A 19,894-nucleotide genomic window follows, 5' to 3' on the forward strand; every position below is an offset into this window, starting at 1 on the left:
TGTAACAAGAAGTACAATTTACAATTTTGGCTATATGAAGTTTGCACAGAACTAAATAATGATCTGAGATATCATCACTTGGCTGAATAATTTCAACACTATCAACATCAATTCCATGTGACAGTATTAAATCTAGAGTATGATTCAGACAATGAGAAGGTCCTGAAAAGTGTTGTCTAACACCAATAGAGTTCAGAATGTCTATAAATGCTGATCCCAATGCATCCTTTTCATTATCAACATTGATATTAAAATCACCAACTATTAAAACTTTATCTGCGGCTAGAACTAACTCGGATGTAAAATCACCAAACTCTTTAATAAAGTCTGTATGGTGCCCTGGTGGCCAGTATACAGTAGCCAGTACAAACATAACAGGGGATTTATCATTAAAATTAGTTTCTCTGGATAATGTTATATGTAGCACCATTACTTCAAACGAGTTATACTTGAAGCCTGGCCTCTGAGAAATCCTGAAAACATTGTTATAAATTGAAGCAACACCTCCCCCTTTGCCTTTAAGACGCGGCTCATGTTTATAACAGTAATCTTGGGGGGTGGACTCATTTAAAATAATGTAATCATCAGGTTTTAGCCAGGTTTCTGTCAAACAGAGTACATCTATATTATGATCAGTGATTATATTATTTACAAAAGTGTTTTCATAGAAAGGGATCTGATATTTAATAAGCCAAGCTTTATCATTTGTTTATCCATATTGCATCTGTTTTTTATTTGTTGAACCTCAATTAAATTGTTAATCTTAACTTGGTTTGGACATTTTTTGTATTTTCTAGTTCGGGGAACAGACACAGTCTCTATAGTGTGATATCTAGGGGAAAGAGTCTCTATATGCTGAGAATTAGCTGACCTCTGTGACGTGAGGCAGCTAGCAGATGGTCGATTTAGCCAGTCTGTTTGCTTCCTGACCTGGGCCCCAGTTAGTCAAGTATAAACACTAAGACTATTTGCCATATTTCTAGAGAGAAGAGTGGAGAAACCCCAGGAGGGATGAAGACAATCTCTTTTCAACAGGTCAGGTCTTTCCCAAAAGCTTGTCCAATTGTCTATGAAACCTATGTTATTCTGTGGGCCCCACTTAGACATCTAGCCTTTTAGTGATGACAATCTGCTATGCATCTCATCACCACGGTAAGCAGGGAGGGGACCTGAGCATATTACAGTGTCTGACATCGTGCTTGCAAATTCACACACCTCTTTAATGTTATTTTTAGTGATCTCTGACTGGCGAAGTCGAACATCATTAGCGCCGGCATGAATAACAATCTTACTGTATTTACGTTTAGCATTAGCCAGCACCTCTAAATTTGCCAAGATGTCAGGCGCTCTGGCTCCCGGTAAACATTTGACTATAGTGGCTGGTGTCTCTATATTCACGTTCCGTACATTAGAATCACCAATAACTAGAGCACTTTCATCAGGTGTCTCAGTGGGTGCATCAATGAGTGGGGAGAACCTGTTTAATGTTTTGATCAGAACAGAAAAGCGGTGTTTTGACCCACGACTACGCTGCCTTACCATCACCCAGTTGCCCTGCTACAGGGGCTCTGTTTCCGGAACCGAACAATGTACAGGAATCCCTGAACTAGACGCATCCAAAGCCGTATCTAGTGCCCTAACATTCTTACTGTCCTCAATTAAAGTTTGGATGTGTGTCTCTAATTCTGAAATCTTCTCTGTCAGTCTAACTATTTCCCTGCATTTATCACATGTGAATCCCTCATCTGCGACAGAGATAGATAAACTGTACATGTGGCAAGAGGTGCAAATAACAGTAGCAGGAGAAGATTAAATATTCTTACTACGGTTGTTTGATGAACTTGTGAAAAACTGGAGCGAGAGAGAGGAGAGGAGAAAAGAAAACAGCGATATGTCCGAATGAAAATGCTAATGACAAGCTAATGAGTGCTAACGCTTTGCAGGTGTACTGCACTCACAGATATAAAATAAAAGTGAACGATCAAAGTTAATCTGATAAAATTTATCGATAATATCAGAAATATGTTGTGAACTAAGTTATATTTTATCACTTAAAAAAACAGAGAGTGATAGATAAAGATTCTAGAGAAAAAAATAAAATAAAAACAGCTACATGGAGCTACGATTAGCTACAGAAGGCCAACAAGAAGTAGAGAAAACACTATCCAACAGCGACACTAACAGCCCAATGTTATGCTTAAACCACCTACCCAAACCATCCCATATTGGAAAACATTAATATAAAATAACCATTGTGAATCAGTGATTAAGTAAGTCGATTGATTCTGCTGGTTATGTATTTGCTCAAATATTGATTTTAAATTATTTTAACTAAACAAATTTATGTACTGATGCTTTAAGTCTGGTAAAAAAAATTTCTGTTACATACAAAAGTCTCAGGTTTTGCATGCAACCATGGTTCTTTGAGGGAATGAGATGCTACATCGAAGGTGGCTTTGGGAACACCCTTCAGTGTGACCGGCTCTGAACCATATGTGTAATCAGTCCAATGGATGGATGAGATGTCAAGGGCAGGGTGACGTAGCAGCCACGAAGCTTAAAAGCAAATGTGGTGAAACTGGCATCAGCCTCTAGGAATGAAGCAAGCACTGGCAGGGATCCTGGAAGTATGGCTCCCAGAAACAGCGTCGCATTCCCTTGAGGGGCCATGGTTACATGCTTAACCTGAGATGTTCCTCTTCAGGAACTCAAGCTGCGCTGGAGGATTGATTGGAAACGACTATGCCCAAGCTGCCAGAATTTCAAATCTCTGCCTAGTGTGGAAGGGCACAGCTAAAGTGTGAGAAGGACCCAGGAGCCTGACAAGTAATGGAAGGGGAGATCAGAGGGCTCAAGGCTTTAAGATAACATCCTGATCCAACGCTTAGCATAAGCTTATTCTGGCCAGAGGCCTCAGCCTCAGCTTACAGCAGAGGAAACATGTAACCAGAGGTTGTCTGCCCACTTAGAGGGGGACGGTAGGCAGCAATGGCCACCATGTAGACTTTAAAGGTAGAGTGGGTCAACCCTGTGGAGAGAAGGGCCTGCAGGAGTTCCAGAACTGTACCAACAGGGCAGTTCACAGGGTTGAGCCTGCAGTTTCCACACCAGGAGGTGAAAAATTCCACCTAAACCTCCTTAAGGGGGCTCTGGATTGGAGAATGGTTTCTCAGAAACCTCGGTTGAGAAACCGGAAGCTACAAGCTTTTCCCCCTCAGGGGTCACACGCATAACTTCCAACTCCAAGGAGGGGCATGCCCTCCATCTGTGAGAGGAGGTCCCTCCTGATGGGAATCTCCCTGGAGAGTTGTCTAGGAAGGAAATCAAGTCAGAGAACCATACTCAGCGCGGCCAGAATGGGGCTACTAACAGCAGAAGGACCCTGTCTCTGCGCACTCTCTACAGAACTCCTGGAGGGCAGGCCTCCGTCCTCAGAGAGTGTCTACTTCTGTTCCTTTACTAAAGCCTGCTGTTGAATTGAGGCAGAAGAGAAGAGAACTGGATTCTGTTGCCTCTCATTACAGTGTGCAGGACCCACTGAGACATGTTTGGTAATAGTCTCACTGCCAAATAGTATATTAAGGGAATCAGCCACTTGAGACTGCTCACTGGTGTCATCAATGAAATTAGCTTGGTGCCCTAAAGTGGCACACTGGCAGGAGATGGCCGAAGTATCTGCTCTGGAAACCTCCGTGGAGGTCACAAGCAACTTAGCCATCAGTGACCCTACGGTGTTTACGACAAAGACTATCCAGCAAGAATGACGGTCCATAGAGCCGTCTTCCACTAGAAGCTTTCGGCCTGGGAACACCACTCTAACGGTAGACTCTTTGGAAAAATTGCATCCCAAGAGCCCCTGTATATCTAACTTCTCATAGTCAGATAAATATTTCATTTATAAAATGTAGTCAAACAACCAGATGAGTAAACACGGCCTTGTGTAGAAAGATTCATATCAAAAAACAAAATGATGTACAGGTGCATCTCAATAAAAAATAATGTTGTGGAAAAGTTTAAATAAATTCAGTGCACACAGACTGGAGTAGTTTAAGTCTTTGTTTTTTTTCATTGTGATGATTTTGGCCCTCAACAAATTAGAATATGGCTGTTCACAAAGCGCTGATCCCAAGCATGTTAACAGAAAATTGAGAGGAAGTAAAAAGTGTAAAAGAAAAAGATGCACAACCAACAAATTCAACTGCAGTCTTATGAGGATTGTCAAGCAAAATTAATTGAAGAATTTAAATGAACTTCACAAGGAATGGACTGAGGCTGGGGTCAAGGCATCAAGAGCCACCACACAGAAATGTCAAGGAATTTGCTGAACCACAGACAATGTCAGAGGCGTCTTACCTGGGCTAAGGAGAAGAAGAACTAGACTGTTGCCCAGTGTTCAAAAGTCCTCTTTTCAGATGGGAGCAAGTTTTGTATTTCATTTGGAAACCAAAGTTATTAGAGTCTTGAGGAGGTGTGGAGAAGCTCCTAGCCCAAGTTGTTTGAAGTTCAATGTTAAGTTTCCACAGTCTGTGATGATTTGGGGAGCAATGTCATCTGCTTGTGTTGGTCCACTGAGTTTTTTGAAAACCAAAGTCACTGCACCTGTTTACCAAGACATTTTGGAGCACTTCATGCTTCGTTCTGCTGACCAGCTTTTTGAAGATGGTTATTTCATTTTCCAGTAGGATTTGGCACCTGCCCACACTGCCCAGAGCACAAAAGTTGGTTAAATGACCATGGTGTTGGTGTGCTTGACTGGCCAGCAAACTCACCAGACCTGAATCCCATAGAGAATCTATGGGGTATTTTCAAGAGGAAAATGAGAAACGAGAGACAAAAAAATGCAGATGATCTGAAGGCCACTGTCAAAGAAACCTGAGCTTCCATACCACTTCAGTCAGTATACACTGAATTTATTTAATAAATTAGTTTCTGAATTTGAGTTGAATTACTGAAGTGAATTAACTTATCCACGACATTCAAATTTATTGAGATGAACCTGTAATATACATGTTGCCTCGGCAGAGCGCGAGCCACTCAGTCACACAAACAGCATCAATCTTCTCAGACATAGGCCGCTGCAAAGGGCTCACAATCAGAGGAGGAAGAAACCACAGTGCAAGCTTCCAAGACTCAAGAACAAGCTCTAGGGTACACGGGTGGAAATAGGAAGAGTTGTCTCCAACCTGATTGCCAGATCATGTGCAATCCCCATGATCTCAGTTGCCACCGTGTCTCAGCAGCAGCGTGACCACAATCGCAAGATCACATGCAGAGACACACACCTTGGAGCATGTCTGGTGAGAGCGGAGCACTTAACAGCGGGAAAAGCACAATCAGCCCCCCAAGAGCCCATCAATGATGCTCATTATAATATCAGGCAAAACATGTTTGTGTAACTGATACTTGTGCAACTGGGGAGCTCATCGACGCCCTCCTTATCAATCTCCTTGGAGAAAGACAGGCAGAGTGTCACGCCCACTCCTCGGGGGGAAGAAGTCTGGGTTTTGCCTACTACATTCACCAGATCCGAAAGCGAAACACACAAACACAACCACTGATCTGGGTCGGATGAAAAGTGGGGCTGGCACCGAAAGAAGCACCAGGGAAGGCTCCCTCCTCAAAGAGAGCCTTCTGAGAGTGAAGCAAAGCACTAACAAACGCTCACATCGTTGGCCGTGAACTTTCTCAAGAGCTGATTCTGTTTGGTGAAAGGCATTCACAAAGCATCCTCCGATGCAGCTCGAGTTCCTGAAGAGGAACTTAGATACTCTGATTACCCTTTTGTTGACTACTATCTCTTAACCCTCTTGGCGCCACGGTCGAGTTTACTCGACAAGATGCGGCACTGAATAAAACGGCCGATTTTGTCAAATAGGGTGTCAAATTTCATGCAACCTCCCATGCACTAGATAGCAGACATGTAATACATCATTTCTGACTGAAAAAAACGTCATGCTCCTATACAAAATCTTTGAGATAGTGTGCATTGAATCAGTGCGAAAAAAAGCGGAGCTTGTGTGAGAGTGAGCCATTTTATCTGACCAATATTGTCAACGTCGGCGAGTATTGGCATTAGATTATTATTATTTTCATTATTATTATTATCTAGTGGCATCAATAAAGCTTCAATAAAGCCGCAATGAGGTGTTGGAACTTTTATTCGCGGACACTGATTCTGAAGGGGAATCTGCATTCAGAAGATGACGGTCATACTGAAAGTGAAAGTATAGCCCTACACCAAGCACAGACGGTGAATCATTTGCCCAATGCAAATAAATGGTCCTTTGCCAAATGTCAGAGGTGTGAACAATGTTTGCCAGGGTCGGAGTGTTCATCGCGAAATAAGCAGGCATGTTTTTGTTGCGGGGACAAGGCGGGAGATTTTTACCGCGCTAGACATGTATATTTGTCTTCTGACCACACCTCTCCGCAATCGCGGCGACAGTATTGTAGTGGAGACTTTGTCTAATGCCACTGGGTATGTTAGATGAGGTCGAAGTATTCATAGGACAGTTAGGAGGCAAGGTGGGAGTCGCAATGACACTGACAGTAGTCCGAGCTGTGCACACTCGGCGCGTGTGCGAGGCAGATCTGTCCACGCTGCTCATAGCAGAAGCAGAGGCGATGTGACACGGGGCATAGCTTTTGAACTAATCAGGTCTTGTCTACTTGTGTTTGTGTGTCATATGAATCATATATATGTGCCCCATACATGGAATCAGAGTGCCTGCTGCATGTAGTAAATTGAAAATCCCAACCGCTACATTCGGTTCGTTTCTACCATTTATTAGTAATGATTTACACAGTTTGTTTACTGCTTACTATTTACCTGAGCATTCAGTATTGTGCAATATAGCACACAGAAGGTGAGGGACATTTTTTGGGGGAAAGAAGTGCTCCATTTTATCATTTAAACATGTGACTTTTCATGAAAATTCTATAATTCAAGATGACCACCCCATATGACGTCCTAATATGCAAATTAGATGGGAAAATAAAATCCCTACATAAACATTGGGTCATCCTTAATATTTTTATAATTGACAGAAAGTCTCTATCTTTTATACATTTTAAGATATAGCCTTTTGAAATTAAGATGTCAAAATCTAACGTTTTAGGAAAAAACCTCTGGCGCCTAAAGGGTTAAAACACTGTCTTAACATAGAGAATAATTTTATGCAACTGGCTCCAGGTCTCCTTCCCTGCATTAGCATTAGCCATTACGCTTTTTTGGCTAAAGGTTGCAAGCTTAGCTTCCAGTGTCTTTTCCTAAAACAGGATTTAGGTAAATTGGTCCAAGATGCTAGAATACATTTTCACATATTTGGACACCTATTAGTGTGGATGCAGAAACGCACAGAAGTAAGAATTTCAGGTTGTGAATTCTGTTATAAAAAAAAAATAAAAGTAAAAAAAAATAAAAATTTTGTTGTAAATCATATATATATATATATATATATATATATATATATATATATATATATATATATATAAACAGAGAATAAGATCCTGGGGGTCCTGGCCTGTCTAAATCTGAGGATTAGACATGGGCATGAAAGGCTAGTGTCATGAATCATGCCCCTCTCCCTCCTGTGGGTAGGAGAAATCACTGGTCGAAGGGAGGTAGGCAAGTATCGAGATGAGGCATCAGTGAATAGAGCGATACTTGAGTATCTACTAATTTCCCCCGGGGGCGTTTATCATCCCCTTCCTAATTCCCCTGTAACAACAATCTTTCCACCTGACTGAGGTTAGGTAGGAATTTTCTACAGTAGTCTCCTATACTGGACCTATGATGATTGGTTGGTCCTATGGTTTCATAGTAACCACATTACTGATGGTCCAGACTGGAGGCTTTTTTGGGTCGCCTCTTAAGCAGGCGCTCCAGCACGGTAACCATGGTGGGTGAGTAGGATACATTACATATATATGTGTGTGTGTGTGTGTGTGTGTGTAAATGAGCTGGTTGTTATGTGAGTATATTCCTTCTGTGAGATTATTTATTTATTTATTTATTGCAGTATTTTTTTCAGGACCTGTTGGTTTCTGTCCTTAGGTCCTCTGTGAGCGCCCCCCTTGGCTAGATTCAGAAACTTTAGTTGGTTAGACCCCGGTACCTTGGGCTCCACTCAACCAGTGTGTCTCTATTAACACATTTTGAAGCATTGCTCACCTCAGCATTGAGTGTTATTTTGAGCATGGTGCTTCCTGTCGAGCGCTCGAGTTCTCTCCCCTTCTGAGGAGTTGGATTCCTCACTCTGTGGGCTGTTCTTATGATAGTATTAGCAGAGCTTGAGAGAGAGCATTATAATCTTGTTGAATTCAAAGTTTTCCTCTTATGTGAGAGCTGAGTTCACTGTTTTCCCAGAGCTCCAGTAAGTCAAGCTCCCCTCTCAGTTGAGAGCTGGGTGTTTGCCCACAAAACTAGATATTTACTGCTAGCCACTCCAACATTAATAGCATAGATTGAGTTGGTGACTTTCGAACATATTGGTTTTGGGATGCACCATTCCATCTATGAACTGCTCTTTCAGAGTGCCACAAGAGACCCTTGTGTGCATGTGAAATCTTTGCACACTTTCTAAAATCTACACGGTGGTAAGCTCGCAAGCTAATACTCGGCATTCTTTTCTAAAATCCTATATGGTGAGGGCTTGTGTGGTTGCTTCGTGCCCTTTCTTGAGCTGGTAAAAGCCCCATTCATCTTTGTCTGCCACTCCACATATGTATCCTTAGGATACCTATTTAAACAGGGAGTTGCTACTAGGGTTCTGTTGAGACAGTTCCTTCAGCAAGCTTATGTAACAGCAAGCAGTGAGGAAGATATCCTTCAAAACTTCAGCTTAGGAAGGAAGACAACTAGAGCAGCAAAAATATAAATTTCTATTAAATGTATGTTTCCCACAGTACTACATCCTTTATGAAGTGAATATTATATTATCACAAATTGTTAAATATACTACCTTTTGTTGAATAAATGCTTTGAAATGGTCACTTAGTGCCACCCTCACCTGAGACAGGCAGCAGAGATCTCTTACATTATTAAGTTTTCACAAAAAAATGTACCTAATTAATAATAACAAAAAACTGTAAATTTCATAGACTCTAATTAATTTTTTTTTTTTTTTTTTTGCTAAATCAGTTATAATATGGCGTACATGTTTTCTGTCTGGATGACGGTCACAGACAAGAGGCAGAAAAACAGGGTGTTGAGACAAAGGGAAATTATAGTCCATCCACCACTGGCTGGCAGATGTCCATCACCAGGAATGACTTGGCAGTGTTCTACAAATGAAATATCACCAACTGCATAGCAGTGACATACAACAGTATATAAGAATACACAATGACTTTTCTTATAGATGAAGTGGAGTTTACAAATACACTTTATACATACAAAGGGTTAGGACCATTCCAAGATCTCGGCGTTAGAGGGGGGTTAGAATGGAATTTCTCTCTCCCTCGCTGATGGGATTCAAGGCTCACTCCACACGGGGTATGGTGTCCTCCAAAGCCTTCTTAGCAGGAGTATCGATGCAGGACATCTGAATCACTGTGGGATGACCCACGCCTTCCACCTTTGTGAGGTTCTATGACCTCGAAATGCAAGCCACCCCTGGCTCATCTGTCCTCTTGCCTTAGCTGTGCTCTTCAGATACACACTAGGCAGGGGCTTGGAAGTCTGGCCGCGTGGGCACCTAGTTCCCCATAACGTTCGATGCAGCTCGAGTTCCTGAAGAGGAACGTCTCAGGTTAAGCATGTAATTCAGAGTCACTCATGATGAAAGCATTCCCCATAGTGTTCAATGCAGGACCTCTTTCCCTCGAGGAACCATGGTTACATGCGAAACCTGAGGCGTTTTTCTTTTTACAATCTGCTAACACTCCTTCGAACATTGACGTCTTACAAATCATGTTTTGATCATACAAAAATCACATATTCACTCAATAAATATGAAATCTTACTAGGTTAAATATTTTTTACATTTTAATTAAATTGAAAATGGTTTCAAACGGTCAGTTTCATCTACTGAATCATCATTGGTATTATTAGCTGGAGCCATTTTGTTTTTCTAGTACTGCTCGATAAGAGGAAGTATTGAAAAATTAAGGAGATTGTAAGCAAAATGTTTTCAGAAATATGTTTTAATACTAATACTAATAATAATAACATTAGTGAGGATATATAAGGTTGTTTCTTTAAAGGTATGTATAGATATGTATACAATACAGTCTTATTCATACATTTTTGTGAGCCTGATCTCATGATGAAAACATACCTGTGTAAACTTGTTTCCAAGATGTGAAATTCTTATCACAATGTATGTTTCATGAGTCATGACATATGAAATGTGAAATATCCACTGGGTGGTGTTTAAACAGTGTTAATTTAATTTAAAAAATCTGAACAAATGTTTGTGCATTGATTTTGGTTTTGTACACCTCACTGCAGCTCTGACTTAAAATGTAACTCTAATGCTCCATGATGTTTTAAATAACGTACCTATCTGAACTACACCTAAACCTACCCGATAGTATGAACTAAAGTTTTGAGCATGTTATGTGTTTTATGCTAAAAATTATGTAATGTCAGAACTTAATCCATTATACATTAGCTTGTTTCTTTTTTCTTGCGCTGTTTCTTGTTGATGTTTCACTAAATCACAGATTCATGTAAATTAATACCATATCTCAAGAAGTGAAATAGTCAAAGTGACTATGTTTTCACTCGTTAACCATCATATAATAAGCTTACAGAAAGGTATGCAGCACCAGTTATAATCTACATACCTGTTCCGCAAATTTAAAAAGTTATGCCTCAGAAGGAAGTAATCAACCTAGAGGACACACACACACACACATATATATAACAATTTCTATTCTACCAATAAATTAATTTCTGTACTTCACTGAGAATGCAAGAAACCATTTGTAGAGGCAACAATTTATGACACTCTTTTTCATAAGCTTTATTGATCCACAGTATTGTTCCATAGAGTATGTATGCAAAGAAAAGGAAATATGGAAATATGCTGAAATGTTGCCACTACAGTCCAGAGCAGGTGCTTCAGCTATTTAGTCTTAAACATGATCCCAACACAGTTATGGGGAACTTGGAGCAGTGACGACGGATTGCTCAATGCATCACTGACTTTCAACACCTGTCAACATAAAACCACAATGAGGCAGATCAGGTAAGATTTGAAGGATTTGGTGGTTCACTGTTAAGTAAAACAAATAAAAAAGATTACACTTTAAAATATTTGGATTTTAAAAAAATGTTTAATTATTTTTATTATTATTATAAATCAAATGTTATGAATTGTGTATTTTTTATAAAATGTAAAAAGCATTTGTGTGCAGAATACATCCCACAAGAGATAACACACTGACACTGCATATTTACACTGTAACTCTTCCAGTGTAACTGCATTTCTGTCAACACCTTTTTTGTTTTGTTTTGTTTTAAAAGATACCGATATTTACTTAACCAGGAAAACAATCTTTAAAATCTTTAAAACAATATGAGGTTTCATTTAATCTGGCAATACCTTTAAAATATCTGGTTTACTAGCAACTTTTAGTCATAATTTATTTGAACGTGAAAATGTGTATTGATGTATTATTAAAGATACCAGAATATATTCATTCAAAATATACATAATTGTAATATTTCTTAAAAAAAAATAATAATAATAAATAATTGGCGCCAATAGCCTTTTGGGCAGCGTGTTGACATATAGCGCCATTGCACTACGAGCGTCCCAAGTTTGAATCCTTAGTCCCGAAATAAAGTCAAAATAAAATAAAATAAAAATAAAATAAAAAAAGAGATTCAATGTGTATGTGATTCTGTTGATGTTTCTGAATATTATTTTATTAAATAGCACAGTACTACAGTTTTTCAGCCAAATTCTAGAATTTATGGGGTGTGGCTTTGGATGGCAGCAGCAGGGAGGGTGGGACGTTTGCTTTCAGTGATATCAGGATAAAAATAACATTATCCAAGATCTCTTACTGCATCTTTAAATAAAGACCAATTATCCCATTAATTTAAATTAATTATTTAATAAAGACAAACGTCTCAGGTTACAAATGTAACTATGGTTGCCTGAGTAGGGATCGAGACACATAGTTGCGCCGGTAGTCAGGGGATGTTGCCAGCCAACATGGCTATGCGTCTACCTACTCAGGGAACCATGGCTACATTCGAACACATGGCGAACACTAAGTAACTGCCATTTCCATGGGAGTTTCCCCTGGGAAGTTAGACGGCTCTCCGTGACATTACCCCTTACGGCCAAAGGCCTAGGCTACATACCCAACTTACTTGTTAGGGCCTTGGTCTAGGGTAGAGCTCAATGCTTGGAATCAAGAAATATTCCTTTAAAGGGGATATGGCAAAGAACCTAAAATTTTATACTAAAGGCGGTCGCACACCGAACGAGAAGTGCCGCGTCGCATTGTGCCACATGTAGGACAACTCGAGGTATCGTACACCGGACGCACAAATTCTGTACGCTGGAGCTCAATATCGAATCAAGTTCTGAGCAGAAAGATGAATGAGTTTTCATTAATTTATTATTATTATTTTAAATATATTATCTTAATTGATAATTCCCAAGTTTTGAACGTTAATTAATGAAAAGAATATATGTTATAATTTAGTCTCGATTTTTCACTAGCGTTCTAGATTGCCATTCATAAATTGTGTTGTATTATTATAAGCAATTTCAACATTTCTAATGCTGTAGCTACTAATACTAATTTGTTTGCTCAATAAAAAGAAAGAGGATAAAACATGTTTATATAGGTATGCTTATTTCTTAATGTTTCTAAGGATTTTTTATGTCTAAAAATTAGACATCCCTACCTGAAAAACCGATGAAAAACGCTATCTTCCTCCATGTTTTTGACTTCCTCATGTTCTCTTTGAAGAATCTATGTTTGGTTGCATATAATTCTGGGTATTTCCCTTCATTGATTAGTTATTCATCTATTGCAGTCCACTACTCCACTATTTAAATGACCTGAATTGTGTTGTGACGGTTGTGACCTGAATTGTGAATATTTTGTGTATGTTAAAATGTCTCTTGAGAAAAATAAAAGATTAAAAGGACTAAATTTTTTATACATTTAAATATATGTTTACATTTTATTCAAGCTGTACAACTAATGTAAGTAGTATTTTGCAGCAGTGGTATCTTGGTATAATGTATTAACATGGTTTGAAACAAATATGATGTTAATAAATATAAAGTGATGCAGATGACGCTCTGGGCATGGCAGAACTTTGAAGAGCATCCTGATTCGTAGCTGGGTGCCGTGGACATACGCCGAATGGCACCACCAGTGTGTGTACACTCATAGAGAATAATATGTTCAAATTTTAAAGACATGGCGCGACGTGGCGCTGCGCTTCTCGTCCGGTGTGCGACCCGCTTAAGTCTTGCCTGTCACACAGCTCTTGTATAAGCTTGCTGAAGGACCTGACTCAACAGATCCCTAGTAGCAGCACCCTCTTCAGATAGGTATCCGAGGATACATAGGTGGAGTGGCTCCCAAGATGCAACTCGAGCGCAGGAGCGCTATGGGGAAAGAACAGAGAACTTAATCTCACATGAGAGGAGAACTCCAAATTCAGAAAGAAAGTAGCGCACTCATAGGCGACCCTCCTTGGTAAAGGGGAGTGCTTCGAAATTACCACAAGAACCGCCCAAATGTAATGAGGGAAGCAATGCTTGAAGTGTATAAATAAATACACACTGGCAGAGTGGACCCCAAAGAACCAAGGTCTAACAATCTCAAGAAAGGGAACAAAGCTGAGCGCGTATCCCTTAGCATGTATACTTAAAGATTCCTAAGCATCACAAGGGTGTCAAACTGCACAGGAGAGGCAAGCTCAAATTTACAAACCTCAGGCAAGGGTGAAGACCACTGAAGGCAGCAGTGTTTAGAAACTCACAGAAGATCCAGCAGTAATTTGAAACATATAAAACTATATACAGAATGCATCATACTGACCCACCCTGGTTCCTGCGCTGGAGCCCCACTCAAGGAGCGACTCCCTTTTGTCCGGACCATCAGTAAGTCAGTTACTATGAACATAGAACCAACCGAAACATTATAGTTCCAGCATAGGAGACTGTCATGTTGTGTTATGACTGTTATGGGGGGTGTCATTGCCTGGTAGTTAGAGAGTTTGACTCCAAACCCTAGGGTTGTGGGTTTGAGTCTCGGGCCAGCAATACCATGACTGAGGTGCCCTTGAGCAAGGATTGGAACCCCCAACTGCTCCCTAGATGCTGCAGCATAAATGGCTGCCCACCTTTTTAGGTGAGGTTGCAGTGGCCTAATGGATAGAGACTTGAATTAGATACCAGAAGGTCGCTAGTTCAAGTCTAAGTGCTGGCAGGAGTTGTAGGTGGGAGCGAGTGAATGAACAGTGATCTCTTCCACCCTCAACACCCATGGCTGAAGTGCCCTTGAGCAAGGCACTGAAGTTGCTCCCCAGGCGCTGGATATATAGCTGCCCACTGGGATGGTTTAAATGCAAAGCCTGTCCAAGGCTTTCTTCCCGATATCTGCCAAATTCACCAACAGATGTATCTCCGTTACCACCATGGCCTCCCTAGACCTGCCCATGGTGGAGTCGGCCTGCTTGGTAGCAAGGAGAGAGGGATCTGCGTTGTGGCTACCTGATCAGGAGAAAGACCCTCACCTTTATCCAGGTCTTTTAGCAGATCAGCCTGATATGCTTGGAGCCTTCATTTGGAAGCCACAACCTGACCTGCTGCTGCGTATGCCTTGCAATTTAAGCGAGATGTAACCTGAAGGGGCTTAGATGGCAAGGAGGGAGATTAAGAGAGGGCGTCTACTCCAGAGAAAGAAAGCTCTTTCTAAAGGGGGCATCCTCTCATATCCACTGTCGCACATCACCTCGATGTCAGCAAAACTCTTATGCCGAAAACAATGGATGCGAGAAGAAAACTTCCTCTTCCATTCCTTTTCGATCTCTGCATGTAGATCAGGCAGAAATGGAAGGCTCACCTGTGCTGGAGGGCTATGGTCAGAAAGAGAACACTCATCGAGGCGACCTAGCAGCATCACCTTGCTAGTGCATTTCCATGGCAAGTCCAACTTTGCTGTGGCACGATCCATAACCTCCAATAGCAGAACAGTCCAATAACAGAGCAGTCAGTGAAAACGAGGAAGAGAATGACGTGTTCTCCTGGGGCCGATTTATCCATAGTTGCACTGGTAGTGAAGTCAGGGGCTGTCACTGGCCAACTCAAAAGGGAACAAATGATGAACATTACATGTTTATTGCAGGGGTGGCCAACGTTGGTCCTGGAGAGCTACAGCCCTGCAAAGCTATGCCTAGAAATGACCCTGCAAGCAAAAAGCTTTTATTTAATACAATGGATAATAATAATACTGTTTTATTAAAATGTATTATATGTGTTTTATATACTTATTTTCATTTCATCTTATTCTACTCATCAGCTCATTAGTAGGGATTTCACAGCCTGGAATGTTTGTGGTTGTGTCTTTAAAATAGTAGTACAAATACCATTAAATTGATTTCTGTAAGCCTTAGTAAATCACTCAATGTGAAAGATTCATTTAAATACTGGGAAGAGGAAAAGTTCAATAAATGCATATGTCATAAGGTTATTCACAATTTTTCACGGGCTTTAGTACATCCTGACAGCAGTCTTTTCTTTTCTTTTTTATGCAAAAAGAAATGTTAAACGGGTGCAAATGCTGAAAGAGATGAAATACAAGGAATAGGCTTACACAAATTGACTCGTGTGAACATACAAATAATCCCTTTAGAGCAGGGGTGTCAAACAGCTCTGTAGCCCTGTGACGAGGATCACAGCCCTGAAGAGTTTAGTTCCAACCCTACTCTAACACACAAACCATGTCATTTTCAATTGAGCCTGAAGGACTTCATTAGCTGGATTTAATTAGGGTTGGAGTTAAACTGCAGTGCTGTGGCCCTCCAAGAATTGAGTTTGACACCCCTGCTTTAAAGTCACTGCCCTCTTAAAAAATAAAATTACTTGATAAATAAGGTAGTGTAGCAAAAGCCACCTAGACACATTCCTGGTATTGGATAAACACCCTTAACATATGAAATCACCATTATTTTCCAGGGTTCTGTCACTTCAGCCTAGTCCCCTTTCGAGGGAACTTTGAACTGCGTCCTCTAGGGGGTCACTTTGGGGAACACCTCGTTGTGACCCGTGTCTGAAGCATACATTGAAAAAACACCAACTTTTTGGCCGGCAACAGCCTCTGACATCACTACCGGAGCAACTATAAAAAAGCACCGGGAAAGCACGTCATTATCTTCTTCATCTTCACTCACTGTTTTGTTTGAAGCAAAGGAAAAGGAAATGAGATATTTGAGATTCTCCTGCCCTGCATATGTAGAGCTGTTAGAGGTTATTGAGCGAAAATTACCTTCTGACCATAGCCCTCCAGCTTAGGTGAGCCTTTCATTTCAGCATGATCTCCATACAGAGATTAAAAAGAAATTAAAGATGCCATTTTCTTCTCGCAACTATCGGTTTCGGCATAAAAGTAATCTGCCGACATCGAGGTGATACGCGAAAGCGGCAATGAGGGAATGCCCCCTGTAGAAAGAGCTAAAATTTTTATAAATAATTTATAAATAATTTTTATCTGTGGAAATTGTTTTCTTTCTGCAGGGGAAATATCATCTCTTAATCTCCCTCCTTGCCATCTAAGCCCCTTCAGAAAATCATCTCGCTTGACAAGGCATACGCAGTAGCAGGTCAGGCTGTGGCTTTATTACACACGATGCTGGTGCTTCAAGCATATCAGACTGATCTGCTAAGAGACCTGGATAGAGGCAGGGGCCTTTTTCTGATCAGGTAGCTGAACTGCGCGCACCACGGATCTCTCTCCGTGCTACCAAGCAGACCGCCTCTGCTATGGGCAGGACTATGGTGGCCATGGTGGCAGTGGAGAGACATCTGTGGATGACCTGACAGGCATCGGGAGGAAAGAAAAGGCTTTCTTCTCGATGCTCAGGTTTTGCCTTGTGAACTTTTCGATATTTCCGTTGAGACGGCGATTTGAGAAGTTCAGGGAGACGAAGGCGCGGTCTGAAATCAAACTGAGTTCAAACTCTCTGAAATCCTGTACGATAAGGGTTACACGCTCTGCTTCGTTCCCTTTCTTGAGATGATTAGACCTTAGTTCCTTGGGCTCCATTCAGTCAGTGTGTATTTGTTTATACACCTCAAGCATCGCTTCCCGAAGGCGCAGTCTGAAATCAAACTGAACTCAAACTTTCTGAAATCCTGTACGATAAGGGTTACGTGCTCTACTTAGTCCCCTTTCTTGAGATGATTAGACTTTGTTTCCATGGGCTCCATTCAGCCAGTGTGTATTTGTTTATACACCTCAAGCATTGCTTCCCTCAACATGAGGGGCTATTTGGTAATTTAGCAGCGCTCCCCTTTTTCCAAAAAAGGGTCGCCTACGAGCGCACTACTCTGAGCTCGGAGTTCTCCTCTCATATGAGACTGAGTTCTCTGCTTTTCCCCCAGAGCACTCCAGTATTGTTTCCATATTTCAAGTTGATGACTCTCAATCATACTGTTTTGAGATGCAACATTCCATCTATGAGCTGCTCTATCAGAGTGCCACGAGAGCCCCTCCTTAGAACAGTATTTGAAAATCCATGCTATGGTAAGTGTGCACGTGAAGTCTTTGCACACTTTCTGAAATCCACACTGTGGTAAGTTCACACGCTAGTATTCTGCGTTATTTCTAAAATCCTATATGGTGAGGGCTTCGCGCGGTTGCTTTGTGCCCTTTCTTGAGTTGGTAATAGCCCCGTTCATCTTGGGCGCCACTCCACCTATGTATCCTCGGATACCTATCTAAACAGGGTGTTGCTACTAGAGAACTGTCGAGACAGCTCTTGCAGCAAGCTTATGCGTTAGCTAGCAGTAGCCCCTGTGTGACAGGCAAGACTTAGAAATTAGAAATGCTAGGTTCTTAGCTTTATCCCTTTAAAGGAATCTTTCCTGATTCCAAGCCTTCAGCTCTACCCTAACAAATAAGTTGGGTATGTAGCTTAGGCCTTTTGGCTGTAAGGGGTACTGTCACAAACAGCCGTCTAAACGTCCCAGGGGCAACTCCCATGGAAATGGAAGAGTTGGTACTTAGTGCTCGCCATGATTCTGGCCTGCACTCCACTCAGCATGGTGGTGTGGGTATTCTGTTCCCCAAAGCGACCCCTAGAGGACCCAGTTCGAAGTTCCCTCGAGAGGGAACTGTCTCAGGTTACGTATGTAACCATAGTTCCCTGAGTAGGGAATGAGACACTGGTCCTCTAGCTCCCTGCCATGCTTCGGACGCAAGCTTAAGACTTAGAAGATAATGATATGCTCTCCCTGTGATTATTTATAGTCGCGCCGGTATTGATGTCAGAGGCCGTCGCCGGCCAACAAGTTGGTGTTTTTTCAGTGTATGCTTCAGACACGGGTCACGACGAGGTATTCCCCAAAGCAACCCCTAGAGGATGCAGTGTCTCGTTCCCTAATCAGGTTACTATGGTTCTATACGTAACCTGAGACAGTTTATTCTTGGTTTTGTGACAGAGCCCTAACACTCCTATATTGTCCTGTCCTTGCCAGTTAAGCTACCAGTCTGTTCCACTATGGTGTTTGTGTGTGTGTGTGTGTGGGCATGTTTTTGTGACATATCAGGACACAACTCTGTATAATGACATGAGTATTACACAGGTATTACAAGGAGAGGGTGACTTATGAGGACATAACCCATGTCCCCATTTTTCAAAACGCTTATAAATCATACAGAATTCGTTTTTTTTTTTTTTGAGAAAGTAAAAATGGTTAGGGTTAGGGGTAGTGTTGGTGAAGGGCGATAGAGTATACAGTTTCTACATTATAAAAACCATTACGCCTATGGGATGTCCCCACTTTTCACAAAAACAAACATGTGTGTGTGTGTGTGTGTGTGTGTGTGCTTAAAGCCCAGTTCATCCTGCATATTGAGCCCTCGCTTTATCCTTCATCCACACACTGACATTATTGTTACATAATTCATTGTTACAGAGACAACTCATAATTAAAAAAATTAATCTGAATTTAAACTTAGTCTGAGACTTAGCTTATTTTCATAAATTTGCCACCTGAACACTCACACACACAAAAAGATGACTTGATTCTACAATGTTAAGTGATTGAAAAAAAAAAGGGTTCATATGATCAATTTCAAGTTTTCCTTTCTCTTTGGAGTGTTACAAGCTGTTCATTGTTAGTGAAGATCCCTAAAGTTTCAAAGACTAAAGTCTCAAATCCTCATGGCCCCACGTGTCTACATCATGATGTGGGAAGAATTGCATAACACCGCCCACATGTTCACGCAAAGAAAGAAGGCATAATTTTAATTTCTCGCTGTTGCTGCGGCACCATGTCTTCGAGATGCTGTTTCGTTGTAAAAGTGAAAATACTTTGTTTGGTCTTTCAAAAGAGAACACAACCCAAATATTTACACATGTGCAATGCATTTTATGGAGGTCTATTACCTGATCCTGGGAGAGAAGACTACAGTGCCAGTGCTTCTGACTCACAGTATGTAAGTACATTTACATACATATAGGATTTGCCACAGATGATTCAAATGTGAGTTTTGAGCAGTGTAGTGCTGCTGTTCTTAGTTCCAGTCCGTGTGCCCCCCTCTTATGCACATTCTGTATGTTTCTCTTATGGCTTCAGATATTTGTTCTGTTTGAGGATTCCAGTTCGAAACAATAGTATATTTTCCATTCACATAGCATTTAAGTGTGTGAGATGTGATTCTACTTTTTTATTTTTTTTATTTA

This window comes from Carassius auratus, chromosome 4 (assembly GCF_003368295.1).
Source record: "Carassius auratus strain Wakin chromosome 4, ASM336829v1, whole genome shotgun sequence".
Lineage (NCBI taxonomy): Eukaryota > Metazoa > Chordata > Actinopteri > Cypriniformes > Cyprinidae > Carassius > Carassius auratus.